Source organism: Microcaecilia unicolor, chromosome 2 (assembly GCF_901765095.1).
Source record: "Microcaecilia unicolor chromosome 2, aMicUni1.1, whole genome shotgun sequence".
NCBI lineage: Eukaryota > Metazoa > Chordata > Amphibia > Gymnophiona > Siphonopidae > Microcaecilia > Microcaecilia unicolor.
Genome location: NC_044032.1, coordinates 288,407,394 through 288,429,194, shown reverse-complemented (window position 1 = coordinate 288,429,194; position 21,801 = coordinate 288,407,394). Strand labels below are relative to the sequence as shown.

At 43.6% G+C, this 21,801-nt stretch overlaps 1 pseudogene; it reads left to right on the top strand.

Annotated features, from left to right (window-relative positions):
• LOC115463582 overlaps positions 1 to 21,801 on the top strand; it is a 100,714-nt pseudogene that overhangs the window by 45,736 nt on the left and 33,177 nt on the right.

Sequence of the window (21,801 nt, the reverse complement as noted above, 5' to 3'; positions counted from 1 at the left end):
AAAGAGAGCTTCTCTCTGGAGTTCATAAGTGGTAATATGTATAACCAACTTATCAATATGTATTTGAAAATTCCTTTTAATCAAGCCTTTGGCACCCAGAACGATGGGAAATAATTCTATATCTGTGACATATTTTCTTGGTCTCTGAGTACATTTCTTGATATTTGAGGGTCTTCTCCTTCTCCACCTGATTCACAGGAACTAACGCCTCTATAATCAATTACCTTTCTCCTTTACCGCTATGTCCAGTTTTCTTGGATCCAGCGGTTGGAATGGCGAATGTCCCAAGTGATCATTACCTCGTCATTCACCATAATCCTTTTAGGGCAGTGATCCTGGTGCTTTTTCAGTACTGGAGACATATTGTTATTCTGGAGCCTGGTGCAATATTTGCAGTGCTGCCTTTTTTCGTGATTGGGGTTGTTTAAACGAAGCTCGGGTACAAACAGATTGTGAGCTCCCCTGAGACAGGAAAACACCTACTGTATCGGAATGTAACCTGCCTTGAACTTCTGAGAAAGGTGTGAGCTGAATCCAAATCCCTTTACCTTTTACCCACTTTCATTCCTGAGAGTTAGTGCTGTTTTGGTATAGTACCGCCTCGAGTGAATCCCAATCAATAAATAAAATGGTAGGTTTGTTAGGTGAGTTCTGATTGTGTGTTTGCAAGGTTTGGTGCCTGGTAGTGGAAGGAATTCGTACCATTGTTACAAAGGTGGTGCCAGAATCTGAATGTTGAAGGGGAAGGGGAAGAGAGTCTGTGTGTTGGAAGAGCAGATAACCACTGTCATGAAGCCATGCAGGATGTGGCTTATGGCATGGGTTGAGTAATTAAGTGTGGCTCAGGACCCCAAACGGGGGTCACAGAAACAGGGCTATTCCCCCAACCCTCCACTGTGACCTATGCCCAATAATGGCAGTCAGCACAGAGTCTGTGAGTCGGTGAATATTAACAGACCCTGCCCCCTCCCTCCTTTGTGGGTTTTCTGTGAGACTGGAAGCCCATGTACAGTCCTGGGGCCTGTGAGCACACTCTGGCTCTGTGTTGACTGCTATTGTTTGCCATCACTTCTGTTTCTGATGCCCTTCATGCTTTAGATAGGCAGAAAAGGAGGAAGTGGAGGGTGGAGTGAAGATCTGTCCTCTTGTTTTCGTCATTATAGGGGGAGGTCACATGCTTTTAAGTGTTAAATGGGGTAATATTGGATAAACGTTTGGGAAGCACTGGAATGCTGTATGGCAGCAGAGGTTGTAAGTTCAGGCACCACAGTCACTCACAGACAGCCTAAGCACTCTGCCTTCTGCTGTTGCACCACTAATGGAGACCCTGTCTTCTGCTTTTAGTGTTCCATGTTAAGAGGGTAAAGAGAGAGAAATGGATACTAGAGACTCTGCTGTTCACAGCCCAGGATTCAGAGCTCTGTCACCAGTGGGTGGAGGCGCTGCAGAAGAGGATCCAGCAGTATGGTCAGTAGTTTGTAGTTTATTTTCATTTACGATACCACTTTTACTACTGACTGGCAGGCAGGCCAAAGCAGTGTACATAAGTATTGTCATACTGGGACAGACCAAAGGTCCATCAAGCCCAGTATCCTGTTTCCAACAGTGGCCAATCCGGGTTACAAGTACCTGGCAAGATCCCAATGCAGTACAATACATTTTATGTTGCTTATCCTAGAAATAAGCAGTAGATTTTTCCCAAGTCCATTTTAATAATGGATTATGGACTTTTCTTTTAGGAAGCTATCCAAACCTTTTTAAAACTCCGCTAAGCTAACTGCTTTTACTACATTCTCTGGCAACGATGAGTGAAGAAATATTTTCTTAATTTTAAATTTACTACTTTGTATCTTCATTGTGTGCCCCCTAGTCCTAGTATTTCTGGAAAGAGTAAACACGCAAAATGTGTCTACCTATTAGTTCCCGTTGTTTCTTTTCCATTGTTCCATTGTTCCTCTCCATTGTTCTATTCCCTTAACGACACTTTAACTTTGTTTTCGCATAACCACTCACAATGTAATCCATAGCCGAGTTGTAACAAATTGTATTTCCACCATTCACAATGTATTGTAAGCCACACTGAAATCGCAAATAGGTGGGAAAATGTGGGATACAAATGCAATAAATAAATAAATAAATACCTGTTCCACGCCACTCATTATTTTATAGACCTCTATCATATCTCCCCTCAGCCGTCTTTTTCCAAGCTGAAAAGCCCTAGCCACTTTAGCCTTTCCATATAGGGAAGTCGTCCCATCCCCTTTATCATTTTCATCGCCCTTCTCTGTACCTTTTCTGATTCCACTATATCTTTTTTGAGATGCAGTGACCAGAATTGCCCACAATATTTGAGGTGCGGTTGCACCATGGCCTGATACAAAGGCATTACAATGTCCTCATTTTTGTTTTTCATTCCTTTCCTAATAATAACTAACATTCCATATGCTTTCTTAGCCGCTGCCACACACTGAGCAGAGGGTTTCAACGTATCATCAATGATGATGCCTACATCCCTTTCCTGGTTGGTGACTCCTAATGTGGAACCTTGCATTATGTAGCTATAATTTGAGTTCCTCTTTCCCACATGCAGGGCCACCGAGAGACTGGGCAGGGCCCAGGGCAAAGCCACCCCCACCGCCGCCGCCCCCCTCCGTCCACCACCGAGCCGGGCCCCTCTGAATTCAAATCATAGCGCCTCACCTCGACCTCACTCTGTGTGAAAGAAGCGCAGCAGCAGCAGTCTGCAGATCGCCTCCCTTCGGGCCTTCCCTCCCATGAGGGCGGGACATAGGGAGGGCGAGGCTGAGGTGAGGCGCTATGATTTGAATTCAGGGGGGCCCGGCCCGGTGGTGGACGGAGGGGGGCGGGTGGAGGGGACTGCGGTGCCAGGTCCCCCTTGGAGGCCCAGGCTCGGGGAATTTTGTCCCCCTTGCCCCCTTTCTCGGCGGCCCTGCCCACATGTATCACTTTGCACTTGCTCACATTAAATGTCATCTGCCATTTAGATGCCCAGTCTCCCAGTCTCATAAGGTCCTTTTGCAATTTTTCACAATCCTCTTGCAATTTAACAACTTTCAATAACTTTGTGTCATCAGCAAATTTAATTACCTCACTAGTTATTCCCATCTCTAGATCATTTATAAATATGTTAAAAAGCAGCGGTCCCAGAACAGATCCCTGGGGAAGCCCACTATCTACCCTTCTCCATTGAGAATACTGACCATTTAACCTTACTCTCTGTTTTCTGTCTTTTAACCAGTTTTTAATCCACAATAGGTCACTACCTCCTATCCCGTGACTGTTCAGTTTTCTCTGGAGTCTCTTCATGAGGTACTTTGTCAAATGCCTTTTGAAAATCCAGATACACAATATCGACCAGCTCACCTTTATCCACATGTTTGTTCACCCCTTCAAAGAAATGTAATAAATTGGTGAGGCAAGATTTCCCTTCACTAAATCCTTGTTGGTTTATCTCATTAATCCATGCTTTTGAATATGTTCTGTAATTTTGTTCTTTATAATAGTCTCTACCATTTTGCCTTTCACCGACGTCAGTCTCACCAATCTATAATTTCCTGGATCACCTTTGGAATCTTTTTTAAAAAATTGGCGTTACATTGGCCATCCTCCAATCTTCTGGTGCCATGCTTGAGTTTAAAGATAAATTACATATTACCAACAATAGTTCTGCAAGTTAATTTTTCAATTCTATCAGTACTCTGGGATCAATATCATCCAGTTCAGGTGATTTGCTACTCTTCAATTTGTCAAATTGCACCATTACATCCTCCAGGTTTATAGAGATTTCATTCAGTTTCTCTGACTCGTCAGCGTTGAATACGATTTCTGGCACTAGTATCTCTCCCCAATCTTTCTTGTTGAAGACTGCAGCAAAGAATTCATTTAATCTATCCGCTATGGCTTTGTCTTCCCTGATTGCCCCTTTTACCCCTAGGTCATCTAGTGGTCCAACTGATTCATTTGCCGGTTTCTTGATTTTAATATACCTAAAAAAATGTTTACTATCTAGCTTATTTTCGAAAGGGAAGGACGCCCATCTTCTGACACAAATCGGGAGATGGACGTCCTTCTCCCAAGGTTGCCCTAATCGGCATAATCGAAAGCTGATTTTTTGCATCCTCAACTGCTTTCCGTCGGGATGACCAAAGTTCATAGGGGCTTGTCGGCAGTGTACCGAAGGTGGGATGGGGGCGTGGTTAAGAGATGGGTGTCCTCGCCTGATAATGGAAAAAAGAAGGGCGTCCCTCACGAGCATTTGGTCGACTTGGTCCCTTTTTTTTACGAACAAGCCTTGAAAAGGTGCCCGAACTGACCAGATGACCACCGGAGGGAATCAGGGATGACCTCCCCTTACTCCCCCAGTGGTCACAACCCCCTCCCACCCTAAAACAAAAATTAAACATTTTTTTCTAGCCTCTATACCTGCCTTAAATGTCATACCCAGTTCCATCACAGCAGTATGCAGGTCTCTGGAGCAGTTTTTAGTGGGTGCAGTGCACTTGACGCAGGCGGACCCAGGCCCATCCCTCCCCCCACCTGTTACACCTGTGATGTTAAATGTGAGCCCTCCAAAACCCACCCGAAACCCACTGTACCCACATGTAGGTGCCCCCCTTCATCCCTATGGGCTATAGTAGTGGTGTACAGTTGTGAGGAGTGGGTTTTGGTGGTGGGGGGGTTGGGGGGCTCAGCACCAAAGGCAAGGGAGCTATACACCTGGGAGCAATTTGTGAAGTCCACTGCAGTGCCCCCTAGGGTGCCCGGTTGGTATCCTGGCATGTGTGGAGGACCAGTGCACCACGAATGCTGGCTCCTCCCACGACCAAATGGCTTGGATTTGGTCATTTCTGAGATGGACGTTCTCGGTTTCCATTATGGCCGAAAATCGGGGATGACCATCTCTAAGGTCGACCTAAATGTTGAGATTTGGGCATCCCCGACTGTATTATCGAAACGAAAGATGGACGTCCATCTTGTTTCGATAATACGGGTTTCCCTGCCCCTTCGCCGGAACGTCCTTAGAGATAGATGCCCTTAGAGATGGGCGTCCCCGTTTGATTATGCCCCTCCACGTGTTTTTGCCTCCAACGCAATCTTTTTTTCAAAGTCCGTCTTTGCCTTCCTTATCAGTGCTTTGCATTTGACTTGCCATTCCTTGTGCTGTTATTATTTTCAGTCAGATCCTTCTTTAATTTTCTGAAGGATTTTCTTTTAGCTCTAATAGCTTCCTTCAGTTAAATGCAAACGTATTGGATTTCCTGTGTGTACTTACTCCAAAGCCAATATCAAACTGATCATATTATGATCGCTGTTATCAAGCAACCCCAGCACCATTACCTCTTGCACCAGATCATGTGCTCCACTAAGGACTAGGTCTAGAATTTTTCCTTCTCTTGTTGGCTCATCTACCAGCTGCTCCATAAAGCAGTCCTTGATTTCATCAAGGAATCTTTCCTCCCTAGCATGCCCTGATGTTACATTTACCCAGTCAATATCAGGGTAATTGAAATCACCCATTATTATTGTGTTGCCCAGTTTGTTAGCCTCCCTAATTTCCAATAACATTTCTACATCTGTCTGTTCATCCTGGCCAGGCAGACGGTAGTACGCTACTATCACTATCCTTTTCCCCTTTACACATTGAATTTCAATCCATAGGGATTCCAAGATGTGTTTTGTTTCCTACAGAATGTTCAATCTATTTGATTCAAGGCCCTCCTCAACTATGTAAAAAGTATAGAAAATAAATACAAATGTAAATAGGAAAGATTCTAATGTAAAAATCTTTCTCATAAAACAACAAAATAAAACAACAAAGTGACAGAGCAATAGAGCGAGAGAGGTGTGGTCAGTAAACACATAAGTTCCAAAAGCCTGCCCAAACAACCAGCCTTTAACAACAGCCTTAAATTTCTTAAAGCATGATTCATTACGAATAGTCAATGGCAAGTTATTCCAGGTGGATGAGGCAACAAAAGTAAAAAGCAGAGTTCCTGATGGATTCCAGTTGTACGAGTGCTGGTCATGGCAAGATCAGTATATGGTCATTTAGTGAGCGAAGGATACGTGCAGGCATGTATAGAATAGCCAGAGAGTTCAGATATGGAGGAGTACCACCTGGAAGGCATTTATTTATTTATTTGGATTTATTTACCGCTTTTTTGAAGGAATTCACTCAAGGCAGTGTACACTAAGAATAAATCAAACATGAGCAACAGACAATTACAGCAGTAAAAATATTCAAATAACAATACAAAGTATGGCATAGTATACTAATGTCAGCATAATATGTAATAGAACATTTTGATTGACAGTGTAGGGTATAAGCAAAGATGGAACATATAGATAGGTAAGAGAGTAAGAGGAGTTAGAAAATAAGGGGACTAATTTAAAGAAAGTCTTAAATGCAAGTGCTAAAACCTTAAATGTATTTTATTTTATATCTTCATTTTTATTGTCAGTTTATGCATTACACTCCAAGCAAGAAAAAGAAAAGCAGTCTTTCAGTGTTATAGGCACTGCTCATGGTGCAGTGCTTTCTTGAGGAGCGTATATCAATACACTACTTTAAAACATTTGATTTTATTCTAAATTCTACAAGAAGCCAGTGATATTTTTTAGGGGGGGGAGTTACATGATCGTTTACATGCATAACATAGGAGATGAATAGCAGTGTTTTATAATGTCTGAAGTTTTCTTAAGTTATACTGTATTGCAGTAGTCCAACCTCGATAGAAATAAGGCATAAGAACATAGCCATATGAATAGCCATACTGGGTCAGACCAATGGTCCATCTAGCCCTGTATCCTGCTTCCAACAGTGGCCAATCCAGGTCACAAGTACCTGGCAGAATCCCAATGAGTAGCAACATTCCATGCTACCAATCCCAGGGCAGGCAATGGCTTCCCCCATGTCTACCTCAATAACAGACTATGGACATTTCCTCCAGGAACTTGTCCAAACCTTTTTTAAACCCAGATACGCTAACCGCTGCTACCACATCCTCCAGCAGCGAGTTCCACAGCTTAACTATTGTTTGAGTGAAAAAAATATTTTCTCCTATTTGTTTTAAAAGTATTTCTGTATAATTTCATTGAGTGTCCCCTGGTCTTTGTACTTTGTACACAAAGACAGGATCTAAGCACAACTGCTGCTTGCAGACTAAATAATAGTGGGTAGCCTAAGATAACTCAAAGGTAGCAAATTGATTCAACTGGTTGAATGTATTGCCAGATAGAATGAGATTGGAGATAGGGTGAGAGAAACAGTTGGTCAACCAACAAACTGCTGTTTTCTCTGGATTTAAAATTAATTGATGGTCCTGTAACCACGGGAGACTGAATCTAATCAAACTTGTAAAGGAGAAATGTCAATGTGTTCTGGGTTTATGTAAGAAAGTAATAACATTTTGTCAGCATAAAAATAAATAAAGATAGCAAGTTTATTCGAAGTAGCCAGAGGGCTCAGAAATAGATTAAATAATAGAGTGGAAAGAATGGACTCCTGTGGGTACCCCACAGTGGAGTGTCCTTTCCTGAGATGAGGAACCAGGTGTGACAACTTTAAATGTATGACCCCTTAGAAAAAAGGGAAACCACCTAAGGATTGTGCCTGTTAATCTAAGGATCAAGAGTACTGGAGAAACTGTGAGGAGAGGCCATTCAAAACCGAAATTCGCAGCTCAGTTTTGGCCAGAACCAATACCAAAAATGTCATGCCTACTCCCCGTCCCACAGCAGAAGACAGGTCCCTCAGGGCTGCCACTACCACAAACTGCCCCCCCCCCCCCCCGGCATCATAGGGCCTTCCCCAGGCTTACATTTACAAGCCCTAATGGTCTAGTGGCTTCTTCAGGGATAGGAAAGAAGCCCACTCTGTTTTTTGCCTGTTGCCACTGCTGGCATAAAATGGCTGCTGAGACTTCCCACAGCAGCCTTAGAAGACTGCTGCCATATTGAGACTGGCACCGACATAAACAAATGCAGTCTCAATATGGCTGCCAGGTCCTCCCGTAACAGTCTTGTGAGGCTGCCACGGGAAGTCTTGGCAGCCATTTTAAACCAGCAGCAGCATCAGGCAGGAAACAGTGATTGCAAAAAGCGGAGTGAAAAACAGCACTTGTCTGTGAAAGGATAACTGTTGTTTTTCACCCCGCTTTTTGCAGTCAGCATATTGTTGTGATAATGTGGAGGTTTTTCTGACCAGTGATTGTCCACAACTTTGCTTAAGCAGTCTAATTAAGTCAGTTAGTTTTGTTAGGTGTGTTAGTTTTGTTGACACAAGATTTTTTCTGTGGATTTGATTTCCTTGTTTTTTTTAAACTAAGAATAGCCATAATGACTCAGACCAATGGTCCACCTAGCCCAGTATCCTGTTTCCAAGAGTGGCCAAGCCAAGTCACAGTACCTGGTAGAAACCCAAATAGTACCAAGCTCAGGGCAAGCAGTGACTTCCCCATGTCTGTCTCATTAGCAAACTGTGGATTTTTCCTCCAGGAAGTTGTCCAAACCTTTTTTTAAACCACTGTTACTACATCCTCCAGCAAATAGTTCCAGAGCTTAACTGTTCATTGAGTGAAAAAATATTTCCTCCTATTTATTTAAAAGTATTTCCTTGTAACTTCCTTGAGTGTCCTCTAGTCTTTGTACTTTTTGAAACAGTAAAAAATTGATTCACTTTTACTCATTCTGCACCACTCAGGATTTTGTAGTCCTCAATCATGGTTTTAGACAGAATATAAATAAATAATACATAAAACAAAAACCACCAAGGGTCATCATCTTGTAGCATAAAAGTGGTAGTCATCGTCCAGTTAGATACTAAGCAGCCCTATAACAACTGACCAGCAAACATCTCGGTATGTATTAGAGAATGACACGGGGACAAAGTTTATCCCTGCCCCGCCCCGCCCCATCCCCGAGGGTTCTGTCTCTGTCATGGCCCTGTCCCCGCCGGTCCTATCTTTGTCCCTTCCCCATGGGCCATGTCTCCATTCCCGCAGGTTCTGTCCCTGTCCCCACCCCATCCCTATGGGCTCTATCCTCATCTTCAGAAGCCTCAAACACTTATGATGCAAAAAGGAACAATATGCTGTGCAACTGTTTATAAATCACAAATAGAAAACAATAACAACGAGCAACTGTAACAACCCCCCTCACCACCACCCTCTACCCTTCCAACCCCAACAATAGCTGACAGCTACTACCACAAGGAATCCTAATCCACCCCTGTTAAAATGGCCAAGGGTACAAACTACAACTCATTCTGTATGCCCTAGCGGGGGAGAAATATGCCCTATAAAGCACTGTTATGATTTTTTAATCTGTGGATGAATAATAAGTCATTTAACAATCTCGGGATTCAGTCTAGCTCTCCTGTCTTCCACAGTCCTTCCTGCAATAAAAGATGTGCAGGAATGTTCAGGAGCCCCCATGCAAATTTTGCTAGTTATGGCCAGCATGTTTGCTTGTTTCTCCAAAAAATGAAAATATCGTCGTCTGTGTTACTCCAACATAAATAACGGTCCAGTTCATTAACAGGCTTCAAAGTAGAAAATGACATGGGGACAAAGTTTGTCCCCATCCCCACCCCATCCTCGTCCCGTCCCTGCAGGCTCTGTCCCCGGCCCCACCCCTGCGGTTACCGCGGTTCCCCATCCCCATGTCATTCTCTGTGTATTATGCTTGAGTCTGGAGTGGTGTCTATCAGCAAAGTGGACACGTGTGCATGAACCGATTACCACACATGCAGACTGCTATGAACAGCTGACGTTCAAAAGAAAGGGAAAGGAGATGGGATTTGATATACTGCCTTTCTGTGATTACAATCAAAGTGGATTACATATTATATATAGGTACTTATTTTGTACCTGGGGCAATGGAGGGCATAGACTGAATTGGGGTGCAGCAGGCTATAGGGAGGTGCAGGGTTGGAAGGCACAGGGAAGGAAGAGAGTAGGGTAGGACAGGAAATAGGGGAGACTGTTTGAGTCAGATCAGGGAGGAAGGGAAGCAGTAGGAGTGCTGGTTGGGATGAGAGCCTAGAGAAGAAGGCAAGAATGCCTGGGACATCCGCTGTGATTAGGGTTGCCAGCTGGTCCACATTCACCTGACAGGGTTGATCAGGTTTTAATCCATTGCATGCAGAACCACTTTTATCTATGGCTAAAAGGGGCAGCTGCCTTGGGCCCCTGTATAAAAGGGCCCATCTACCCACTGGTAAATTCAACCCTGAGTCTGACACTTTTCTGTTTCTTTCTTTTTCCCACATTCCACTCCCTGCCCCCTTCCCCGCAGGCCTTTGGGCAGGCAGTTACCGGCAATGGCAGCGATTAGGACAGGCTGTCATCAGAGCTGGAAAAGGGGGCATTGGGGCAATGCTAGAAAAGGGGGAAATAGGGGTGTGAGGGTCAATGCTGGTAAAGGGGGAGATGGGGGCTTAGGGCAGTGCTGGAAGAGGGGGTGATAGGGGAATGGGGGAGGATAGGAACAGGTTCATGGAGCAGAAAAGGATCGTGGATATGTAGAGAGGAGAAATATCAAATGGACAGGAGAAAAACAGAGAAAAGCAGAAAAGAGACACTAGGACCAAAGCGAATGGAAAAATAAGACTCTAACAACAAAGGTAGGAAAAAAGTATATTTTATTTTGAATTTATTAATTGGAATATGTTGGCTTTGGGAAGTATGAATCTCTGATATCTTGCATTTCAGTTTGTTTGCTGTACGCAGGGTCTGACTTCTTGAGGGTCCAGTTCTCTTTTCAGCTCTGTATTACTAATCTGTAGTCCTTTGTTTCACATTTGTTGAGGGTCACTGTGTATTGTGCATGTGACTAAGGTGCGGTATTCTGCTAGCACCTAATTTCTCTGTAGAGACCTGTAGCAGTCCTGTTCTATTTTCTCACTTGATGGTGTGTTGGTGTTGTAATGCTTGGTGTAATATTTACAGGGCTGCCTTTTCATGGATAAGGTTGTTGCTGTTTGAATTCTGGGAGTTAGTGCTGTTGTGGTATACGGTAAGGTTCTGTTTTTTTGCACCCGTTTTTGTGCATAGTGTTTTGCAGAGGAGGAATTGTGTGTTGGTCTTATTGAGATTACTTTAAAACATTAATATCATTTTAGTTTATCATAATATCAGACAGGTTTTAGAATATTTTGCAGGAACCGATGAGTGCTGAGGTGATTGTCTGTAGCAGACTTGTGTCTGATCAGATTTCAATTATGAGACACTACCTCTTAAGGGATTTTTGTGGCAAAATTCAGCTGTATTTAGATGTGTATGTGTTTAGGGTTGGTAAATGCTTGAAATAATTGAGTTTAAAATATGTAGCATGCCATGATAGCTAGCAGTCCTTTCTCAGGCCTTAGTCCCTTCACAACTATGCCAAGTGTATACCCAGAATGCAGCACAAGAAAAACCTCACTCATTGGCTTTCAGTCTCATTCTTTGGGATGGGCCAACCTTGGCATTTCTGTACTCTGGTTCAGCATCTTCCTTCCCTCTCCTTCCCTAGTCCAACAGCTTCCTGCCAGCCTTGCTGCTTCTGGGAAGCAAACAAACAAACAAACAAACAAAAAATGTAGTGTAAAACTTTGGAGATGTGGTGTGGCCTAGGCAGTGGCTCTGCACTTTTATGTTCCATTTTTTTCAGCTGGGAGCAGCTTGGCTGGTAGGGAACTAAGGAAGCTGGGGATAGGGTGCCACCACTAGACTGGGGTGGGGGGAGGGGTGGCCCATCCTCAAATCCTAAAAAATTTGCCCAGGGCCCCATAGATGGTTAAAACGGCCCTGATTGCATACAGGGACTTGTAGTTCTGATTTCAAAACTGGATTCCTTAATTAATTTATTAGGATTTACTTACCGCCTTTTTGAAGGAATTCACTCAAGGCAGTGTACAGTAAGAATAAATCAAACGTGAGCAATAGACAATTACAGCAGTAAAAGTATTAAAATAACATTACAAAGTATGGCATAGTATACTACTTACAATGTCAACACAATATGTAATAGAACATTTTAATTGACAGTGTAGGGTATAAGCAAAGATGGGACATATAGATAGGTAAGAGAGTAAGAGGAGTTAGAAAATAAGGTGATTAATTTAAAGAAAGTTGCACATGAGGTCCAACAGGTCATTAAATATTCTCAGCTAGGGTAGGAGTGGATAAACTTGTCCTGCTGCAGTATGTGCAGCCTGTGTCACTCCTTGTGTATGTGAGTGAGACTAACAAGTTAGTAACTTCTTCCATTAAAGGTCTGGTTGAAGAGCAAAGCTTTCACCTGCTTCCTGAAGTACAGATAGTCTTGTGTTAAGCTGAGCCTTTCAGGCAGTGCTTTCCAGAGTGTGGGGGCTACTCCAGAGAAGGCTTGCTTGTGGGTATCACATTGTATAATGTCTTTTCGAGAGGGTGTGGTTAGTGATAGTCCTTGAAAGGACCTTAGTGTCCTTGGAGGTGTGTAGAGTGGGGGGGAATGGGATTTGATATACAGCCTTTTAGTGGATTTGCAACTACATTCAAAGCGGTTTACATATTATATACAGGTACTTATTTTGTACCTGGGGCAATGGAGGATTAAGTGACTTGCTCAAAGTCACAAGGAGCTCCTATTTTTTCAGGTACTCGGGGCCATTTCCTTTAAGGGCCTTGAAGATCAGTCATACAGTTTTAAATTTATCCCTGTATTGTACTGGTAGCCAATTAAGATTTTGCAAAAAATGGTGTGATGTGGTCACATCGCTTGCATCCTTCTATTAGTCTTGCTGCAGCATTCTGAATCAAGTGGAGCTGGTGCAGACCCTTTGTAGTCAAGACAGTTGTAGAGTGCATTGCAGTAATCCAGTCTTGATGTTATCATTCCATGCACAACTGGCATAAGATTTACCTTCTCGATGTAAGGAGAGAGGCAGTGTAGCTGTTTCAAATAGTAGAAGCAGCTCTTGAAGGTTTCTTGAATTTGGGGAATCAGAGTAAGTACTGAATCTAACTGTATTCCAAGGTTCCTGACTTGTGATTTGAGGGGGAGTTCGTACTTCCCAACAGAGATTTTGATGTCAAGTATGTATCCACTTGTATTAAGGACCCAGAGAAGCTCGATTTTACTTGGGTTCAGGCAAAGTTTGTTATGTTTAGCCCCATGGCGTAGCTACGTGGGGCCTGGGCCCCTGTAGATTTGGCCCTGGCCCCCTGGCGACGATCGCCATCAGCCCGCCCTGCCGCCGCATCAGATACCTCGTTTGCTGCAGCCGAAGAGAGTCTTCTTTAGTTCAGCGCCGGAGTAGCGCCTTCGTTCAAGGAAGTTCCTGCTGTGATCAGCTGTTTCTGACGCCTTACGTGCAGGAACTTCCTTGAACGAAGGTGCTACTCCAGCGCTGAATTAAAGAAGACTCTCTTCGGCTGCAACAAATGAGGTATCTGATGCGGGTGGTGGTGGGGGGGTCCAATGTGGTGGCGGCTGCGGCGGCTGGGGGGGGACGACGGCGGGGGGGGGGGTTGGTGGCGGCGGGGGGGGTCTAATGTGGCGGCTGCGGTGGCTGGGGGGGGGGGGGGGGGGGGGGCTAAATAGTGCCCCCCACCTCGGGCTCTGGCCCTCCCTCCCAGCAAGGTCTGGCTACGCCCCTGGTTTAGCCCATTCTTGAATTGATGTTAGACAGGTAATCAGTTTATTCAGGGCTATAGGCGAGTCAGGTTCAACGGGTATGAGTAAAAGTAAGACTACAAGTGCCTGCATGCAATGGGGTAAACCCGATTATCTGTTGGGTGATTCTGGAGTCAGTTGGCAACCCTAACTGGGATTAGGCTTGGGAGGGAGGGGTTAGTCTTTAAGGTGTTTGTGTGGGTGTTAGCTGGAGAACCTGTAATAGGCAAAGGATTACACTAGACCAGAGGGGAAGGAACTTAATCATTGTCCTCGAAAAGATTAACAGCCCCAAGGCCTGTAATTTGAGAAGAGAGGAAGTATACCTGCACACCTCCCAAGCAGAACAGATTTCTAACTGTGTAGATAGGTTTTTGGAGAATTTCTCTGGTTCTCCCTACTTCCCACTCCTTAATGGCTCAGCAGGGGGAGGTTTTAACAGTTTGAAAAGTTTGAATGGGTAATGTTTATATTTGAGAAATTTATATTTGAGAGGGAGTAGTTTAGGGAGCCCCCCCCCCCCCCATCACAGATCTTCAGAGCCTGCTGCAAGTTAAGGATAATTCATACTATAAAAGTATTCTGTACTAGAAGTAATTAGTTTAAAAGGTCTCACAGTCTAGTAGGATACTACTAGCCTGAAAATACATGTTTCCAGGGATTATAAAGGAACTTTCTCAGCCATACTGTGTTGCATGTTGTTGCTGGAGGGAGGATGCTGGATTAGATGGAACTTTGTGACAAGTAATTATTTTATGTTAAAGTATTTTTATTAATTAACTGTGAAACCATGACCAGTATCGAGCACCATACACAATCATAACTGGTTTACACAGCAACAATATCAAATTACAGAGAAAACAGAAGCTGCAAATGACCCTCCACACCCATCGCAACAATTATAAGGAAAACATCCTGGTGTATTGGTAATCATCTGGAGCTATGATTGTGAGGCTGCAAAAGTCTGTTGTGAGCAAAGTCAGACTATGTGTTCCAAAAAGGCTTCCATGTTACAGAAAAGTTTGGCTATGTAGTAACTAAGGTAAAGGTAATTAGTTACTGTACTTAAGTAAAAGTTTTGTCATCACTTTTATTATTTCAACACTTTTTTATATTGAGAATCCAACAGGTTGAACATTTCAACAATCTCTGTATGATTTGGCATAAGTGAACCTCATAAAGAACATTACAGAGCAAGAGATTCCATCCTCAATGCTTTGTTTCCTCCCCTCCCCCCCTCCTGTGCACCCCTCCATTTACCCTGACTTAAACACAGAACTATCCAATGAAAAGCCCAGCTGTTGCCTACCATGTATAGCAATGAACTGTCACGATGGTAACTATTTTCCTTGGCTGTGGTCACCTCACCCTCTAGTGGCCAGAACCGGTGGCTGCCATAGACTGTCTTGCTGTCTCCCTACACATTTCAGACTTTCATTCCAGTCCGGTCCAGATATTCTAGCCCTCCAGACTTGGTTGGAAGTTTGGCAGCTAGCCTCACCCTTAGCTGCCTTGAGATTCCTGCAACTGAGCCTCAGCTGCTGATTCCCTTTATTAGGCACCTGGCCCTTTCAGCAGGGCCTTTGCATTGCCAAGGGTCTCGCGGTAACCGGTGTGCAGTTGCACTCTAGCCTTGTTCTGTTCTTATTTCTTGGTGCCTGTGTGTACTTTAGCCTAGGTTCTGCTTTCAGTCTAGCTTTATTGCTTGTATGTATGTCTTTCTTTGTGGCTGCTTGGCAGCTTTCAGCCATTGCCCTAGTTCTTGTCTGTGTAGCCTAGCTTTCTGTCCTGTCTAGTCTGTCTTGTTTGGTTCCCTGTTCACCTTGGGCTTCTGCCCTACCCTGGTTAGTCAGCACCCGACTAACCACCTTCCTCCCTCCCCTTGCCTTTCTCATCACTTTTAATTGTAACAATTGTACTGAAGTAATAATTTCACTAATTTTTACTATTTGTACTCAGTTACATTTGATGCTTGCAGTTAAAAATAAAAAGTAAAAGTGGAAGCAAGAGGTAAAAGATGATTCCTCAGTAAAATAAATGAAACAGCAAAAGAGGGAACAGGATTTTGCTATTGCAAACCTTGTCACGTAAACAGTGGATCGTCTCATCTTAAATTTTGCTGTCTAGTGAATATAGCCTAGCCCCCAAATTTTACATATGGCACCTTAAGTTGTGCGTGCTAATTTGTCTGCGTGGTCAAATTGTGCACTCCACTTAATTAACAAGCCAATCAGCGCTGATAATTGGTATTTAACCAATTAGCAGCACTAATTGTCTTTAATTAGAATTTACACACACAACTTTCTAGGCATATTCTATAACGTGGTGCAGGTAAATTCTCATGCGCACAGTTGAAAAGGGGGGGCATGGCCATGGGCGTGGAATGGACGAGTTGTGGGCATTTCAAAAAACTATGTGCAAAATTATGGAACACACCTAACATAGTAACATAGTAAATGACGGCAGAAAAAGACCTGCATGGTCCATCCAGTCTGCCCAACAAGACAAACTCATATGTGCTACTTTTTGTGTATACCCTACTTTGATTTGTACCTGTCCTCTTCAGGGCACAGACCGTATAAGTCTGCCCAGCACTATCCCCACCTCCCAACCACCAGCCCCGCCTCCCACCACTGGCTCTGGCACAGACCGTATAAGTCTGCCCAGCACTATCCTCGCCTCCTGCCACCGGCTGGCTCTGCCACCCAATCTCAGCTAAGCTCCTTAGGATCCATTCCTTCGGAACAGGATTCCTTTATGTTTATCCCACGCGTGTTTGAATTCTGTTACCGTTTTCATTTCCACCACCTCCCGCGGGAGGGCATTCCAAACATCCACTACTCTCTCCGTGAAAAAATACTTCCCGACATTTTTCTTGAGTCTGCCTCCCTTCAATCTCATTTCATGTCCTCTTGTTCTACCGCCTTCGCACCTCCGGAAAAGGTTCGTTTGCGGATTAATACTTTTCAAATATTTGAACGTCTGTATCATATCACCCCTGTTTCTCCTTTCTTCCAGAGTATACATGTTCAGGTCATCAAGTCTCTCCTCATACGTCTTGTAACGCAAATCCCTTACCATTCTCGTAGCTTTTCTTTGCACAGCTTCAATTCTTTTTACATCCTTCGCAAGGTACGGCCTCCAAAACTGAACACAATACTCTAGGTGGGGCCTCACCAACGACTTATACAGGGGCATCAACACCTCCTTTCTTCTGCTGGTCACACCTCTCTCTATACAGCCTAACCTTCTAGCTACGGCCACCGCCTTGTCACACTGTTTTGTCGCCTTCAGATCCTCAGATACTATCACCCCAAGATCCTTCTCCCCGTCCGTACCTATCAGATTCTCCCCGCCTAACACATACATCTCCCGAGGGTTTCTATTCCCTAAGTGCATCACTTTGCATTTCTTCGCATTGAATTTTAATTGCCAAACCTTAGACCATTCTTCTAGCTTCCTCAGATCCTTGTTCATGTTTTCCACTCCCTCCCGGGTGTCCACTCTGTTGCAGATCTTAGTATCTTCTGCAAATAGGCAAACTTTACCTTCTATCCCTTCGGCAATGTCACTCACAAATATATTGAACAGAATCGGTCCCAGCACCGATCCCTGAGGCACACCACTACTCACCTTTCCCTCCTCCAAGCGAATTCCATTCACCACCACCCTCTGGCTTCTGTCCGTCAACCAGTTCCTAATCCAGTTCACCACTTCGGGTCCTATCTTCAGCCCATCCAGTTTATTTAAGAGCCTCCTGTGGGGAACTGTGTCAAAAGCTTTGCTGAAATCTAAGTAGATTACGTCCATAGCTCGTCCCTGATTCAGTTCTCCTGTCACCCAATCAAAGAACTCAATGAGATTCGTTTGGCACGATTTCCCTTTGGTAAAACCATGTTGTCTTGGATCTTGCAACTTATTGGCTTCCAGGAAATTCACTGTCCTTTCCTTCAGCATCGCTTCCATTACTTTTCCAATAATCGAAGTGAGGCTTACCGGCCTGTAGTTTCCAGCATCTTCCCTATCACCACTCCGCCGTTTTCCAATCCTTCGGAACCTCTCCCGTCTGCAAGGATATGTTAAACAAATCTTTAAGAGGACCCGCCAGAACCTCTCTGAGCTCCCTCAATATCCTGGGGTGGATCCCATCCGGTTCCATGGCTTTATCCACCTTTAGCTTTTCAAGCTGTTCATACACACTCTCTTCTGTGAATGGTGCTCTATCTATACACCTGATCTAAGCTTAATTTAGGCACAAGTATTTAGGCCTGGTTTTAGGTGGCCTAAATGGGAGCGCCTAAATTTTAGTCACAGGCATGGCACGTGAGCATATTCTGTAAACTACATGTAACTTTAGGTGTCGTTTATAGAATCACGCTAACCGCGTGGTTTTTCAATGCCAATTTTGAAGGCGCCATTTATAGAATTTGGCCCTATAAGAACAACACAATTGCCTGTGATTGTTGAACTAGTTACTGGTCTCCAGCCAAACAGAATAGTGATGAGCTGGGTCACTTCGAAGCGCAGGTGAAGCTGAAGCTGAGAACAGACATATGTCTCTACCAGAACAAACTGCTGTTCATCCCAAGGAAAATTTTGCATTGGGGTGACTGTCTATTGGATTGATAGAGTAGAGAGGAAGTCTTGTTGTCTGGCCTTAAGACTGAAGGGTTCTCATACATTAGACATTCTTGCATCAGTTCTTGAAAATATTCAGTTTGCCATCAGACGAAAAATCGTTAGAACAATAATAGGCAGTGATTCCAACTTTGTGAAAGCCTGCTAACTGCATGACGCTGATGATAAAGATTAAGATGCAAGTGATGAATTAGACAGCGCTACTTCTAATACAGATGATAATGACAATAATGGTGATAAAGCTGTACACCACTTTGGGTGAATCTCTTGTTAAAGGCAGTAAATAAATAAAATAAAAATAAAAGTACTCTTTGCTATATAGAAGTCAAGTGTTTCATTCATCAAAACGTATAGACCCAGATACACAAAGGTCCCCATAAAGAATCGCTCTGTATTTCCACCTCGGTAAAAATTACCGATTTGAAAATACAGAGTGATTTCCAAAGTGAATCGCATGCAAATGAGCCACTTGCAAAAGCAGCGAGCAGCTCAATGAGGTGGTGGTGGGGGAGGGGAACCATTCGGTCAGCTGAGTTTGCACAGAACGGCCAATTGCTAAGTGTGGCTGCTCTGCGCATACTTAGAGCGAGGCTTGTATATGGCTTTCATACATTTAAAGAAGCTGCTTGTATGAAAGCCAGTGTATAGCTTCATTTAACTTTCTTTTGACACTGCCAGAGGAAATAACTTCACAACAGGCGCTATGACCTTTTGTTTACTTCTAGCTTGTCTTTTCCTTTTGGGGAGATTTCCTTTTCTTTGGTGCTGTTTGACTCACACAGCCCTTTTTAAATTGGTTTCTTGGGGCACTTGTGTCTTCCCTGCCCCCGGGGCTGCTTCTGTGCAAGGCTTGGAAAAGGGCTGTGCATCACTTTGCATGCACATTTGTATAGTAATTAGCTAATTATAATAACTTTGTGTACAATTTTCGTTAGCTGCTACTGTGATAGGAAAAGAGGTTGCAGAACCCTTTTGTGCATGTCTCGCTGTACTCCCTGCTCGCTAAACCGGCTAGAACCAGTGTAAAAACCTCATTGCTGGCTCCTTAGGTTTTGTGTTCAGTGTGTGGTGGCAGCAAAGAAAGCAAATAGAATGTTAGGTATTATTTGGAAAGGAATGAAAAATAAAAACGAGGATGATATAATGCCTTTATATCGCTCCGTAGTGCGACTGCACCTTGAATATTGTATGCAGTTCTGATCACTGCATCTCATAAAAGATATAGTGGAATTAGAAAAGGTATGGAGAAGGGCGACGAAAATGATAAAGGGGGGTGGGCCGACTTCCCTATGAGGAAAGGGTGAAATGGCTTGGGCTCTTCAGCTTGGAGAAAAGACGGCTGAGGGGGAGATACGATAGAGGTCTATAAAATATTGAGTGGAGTGGAACGGGTAGGCGTGAATCACTTGTTTACTCTTTCCAAAAATACTAGGACTATGGGACACACAGTGAAGCTACAAAGTAGTAAATTTAAAACGAATTGGAGAAAATATTTCCTTACTCAACGTGTAATTAAATTCCGGAATTCGTTGCCAGAAAATGTGGTAAAAGCAGTTGTGGGGTGTGTAAAAGATTTGGATATCTTCGTAAAAGAAAAGTCCGTAAGCCATTATTAAAATGGGAAAATCCGCTGCTTATTTCTAAGATAAGCAGCATAAAATGTATTGTACTATTTTGGGATCTTGCCAGGTACTTGTGACCTGGATTGGCCACTGTTGGAAATAGGATACTGGGCTTGATGGACCTTCGGTCTGACCCAGTATGGCAACACTTATGTACTTAGGTGCATCTGGGCCCCAGTCAAATACTGCAACCTGGTCTGATCTGAAAGAACTTTTTATCAGACTGAACAATCCACTTGCTGCTAGTGCAGTTGTTGAAAACCTTTTCAATCTGTGTTGGATTAATCACTTACAAGTGCACTTGTAACAGTCATTTTCAAAAATGTAGTTTTACTAAAAGCAAAGTGGATTAAATTGTAGAGCAATAAAGTTGTTGGGTAAAAATGTTAATAATAGTTGCATTCATTGTAGTTGCAATACTCTTACTTTTTACTCAACAAGTATTATATAAGTGCATAAGCATCGCCATGCTGGGACAGACCAAGGGTCCATCGAGCCCAGCACCGTGTCACCAACACTCATCACTATTCTGTTTGGCTGGAGACCAGTAACTAGTTCAACAATCACAGGCAATTGTGTTGTTCTTATAGGGCCAAATTCTATAAATGGCGCCTTCAAAATTGGCATTGAAAAACCACGCGGTTAGTGTGATTCTATAAACGACACCTAAAGTTACATGTAGTTTACAGAATATGCTCACGTGCCTTGCCTGTGACTAAAATTTAGGCGCTCCCATTTAGGACAAGCAATTTGTCCCGCCCATCCTAGAAATACTGTATTCCCTCGTCCATTCAATAACATTCTATGGCCTTTTCCTCCAGGAAACCGTCCAACCCTTTTTTGAAGTCCGCTAAGTTAACAGCCTTAACCACCTTTTCTGGCAGCGAATTCCAGAGTTCAACTATGTGTTGAGTGAAGAAAAATGTCCTCTGATTCGTTTTAAATTTACCACACTGCAGCTTCATTGCATGCCCCCTTGTCCTAGTATTTTTGAAAAGCGTAAACAGACGCTCCACATCGACCCGTTCCATTCCACTCATTATCTTATAGACCTCTATCATACCTCCCCTCAGCCGCCTTTTCTCCAAGCTGAAGAGCCCCAGCCTCTTCAGCCTACCCTGATAATCAATAACATTTTTACTTTCACTTAAGTAAATTCTTAATGTGTTCATCACTGTACTTTTACTTAAGCATTAAGATATACATTAATTTTTACCTTTATTTAAGTGGTTTGACCTAATATTTTGAACACTTTACAAATGTAAGATCCTGAATGTTATATCTTTCCATAATTAAAAGCAAAATCATTTACAATCACCAGTGATGTATGATGGGTGTTCCGCATATGTAATTATTTTAAAGCATATTTTACATAGAAAATTTGTTTTCTCTCAGGTGGAAGCCGTCCCAGGAATCTGCTTGTCTTTATCAATCCCATTGGAGGCAGAGGGCAAGCCAGGATGGTTTTCCAGACACAGATTGCTCCACTCTTTGAACTTGCTGGCATCAAAAGCACAGTTATTGGTAAAGCACCCGAGATTGCATTCTCTTTCTGGCAGTTCTAGCTCAAGGCATGGACCAGGTGAGGCACTGGCTCAGAGCACCAAGCCTCAAGGGTGTCAAAAGCCTGCCTCACCTGCTTCCCTGCAGCAGCAACTTGCTGTCTCTTCCTTTGGTGCCACCTCCACCCCACCCCCTCAACCGCTTCTGGGGCCACCAGCCCTCCTTTCCACCTCTTCAGGACCGACTCTGCCTCCAGGCATCTCACCGAGTCTGCTACTGCTTCCTGAAAAAAGGAGACAGTGAGCGCAAAGTCATTCAGACTTGAGCGCACTTCCAGTACCTTACTGATCCCTCCCCCTCTGAAAGCATATGTCAAAGG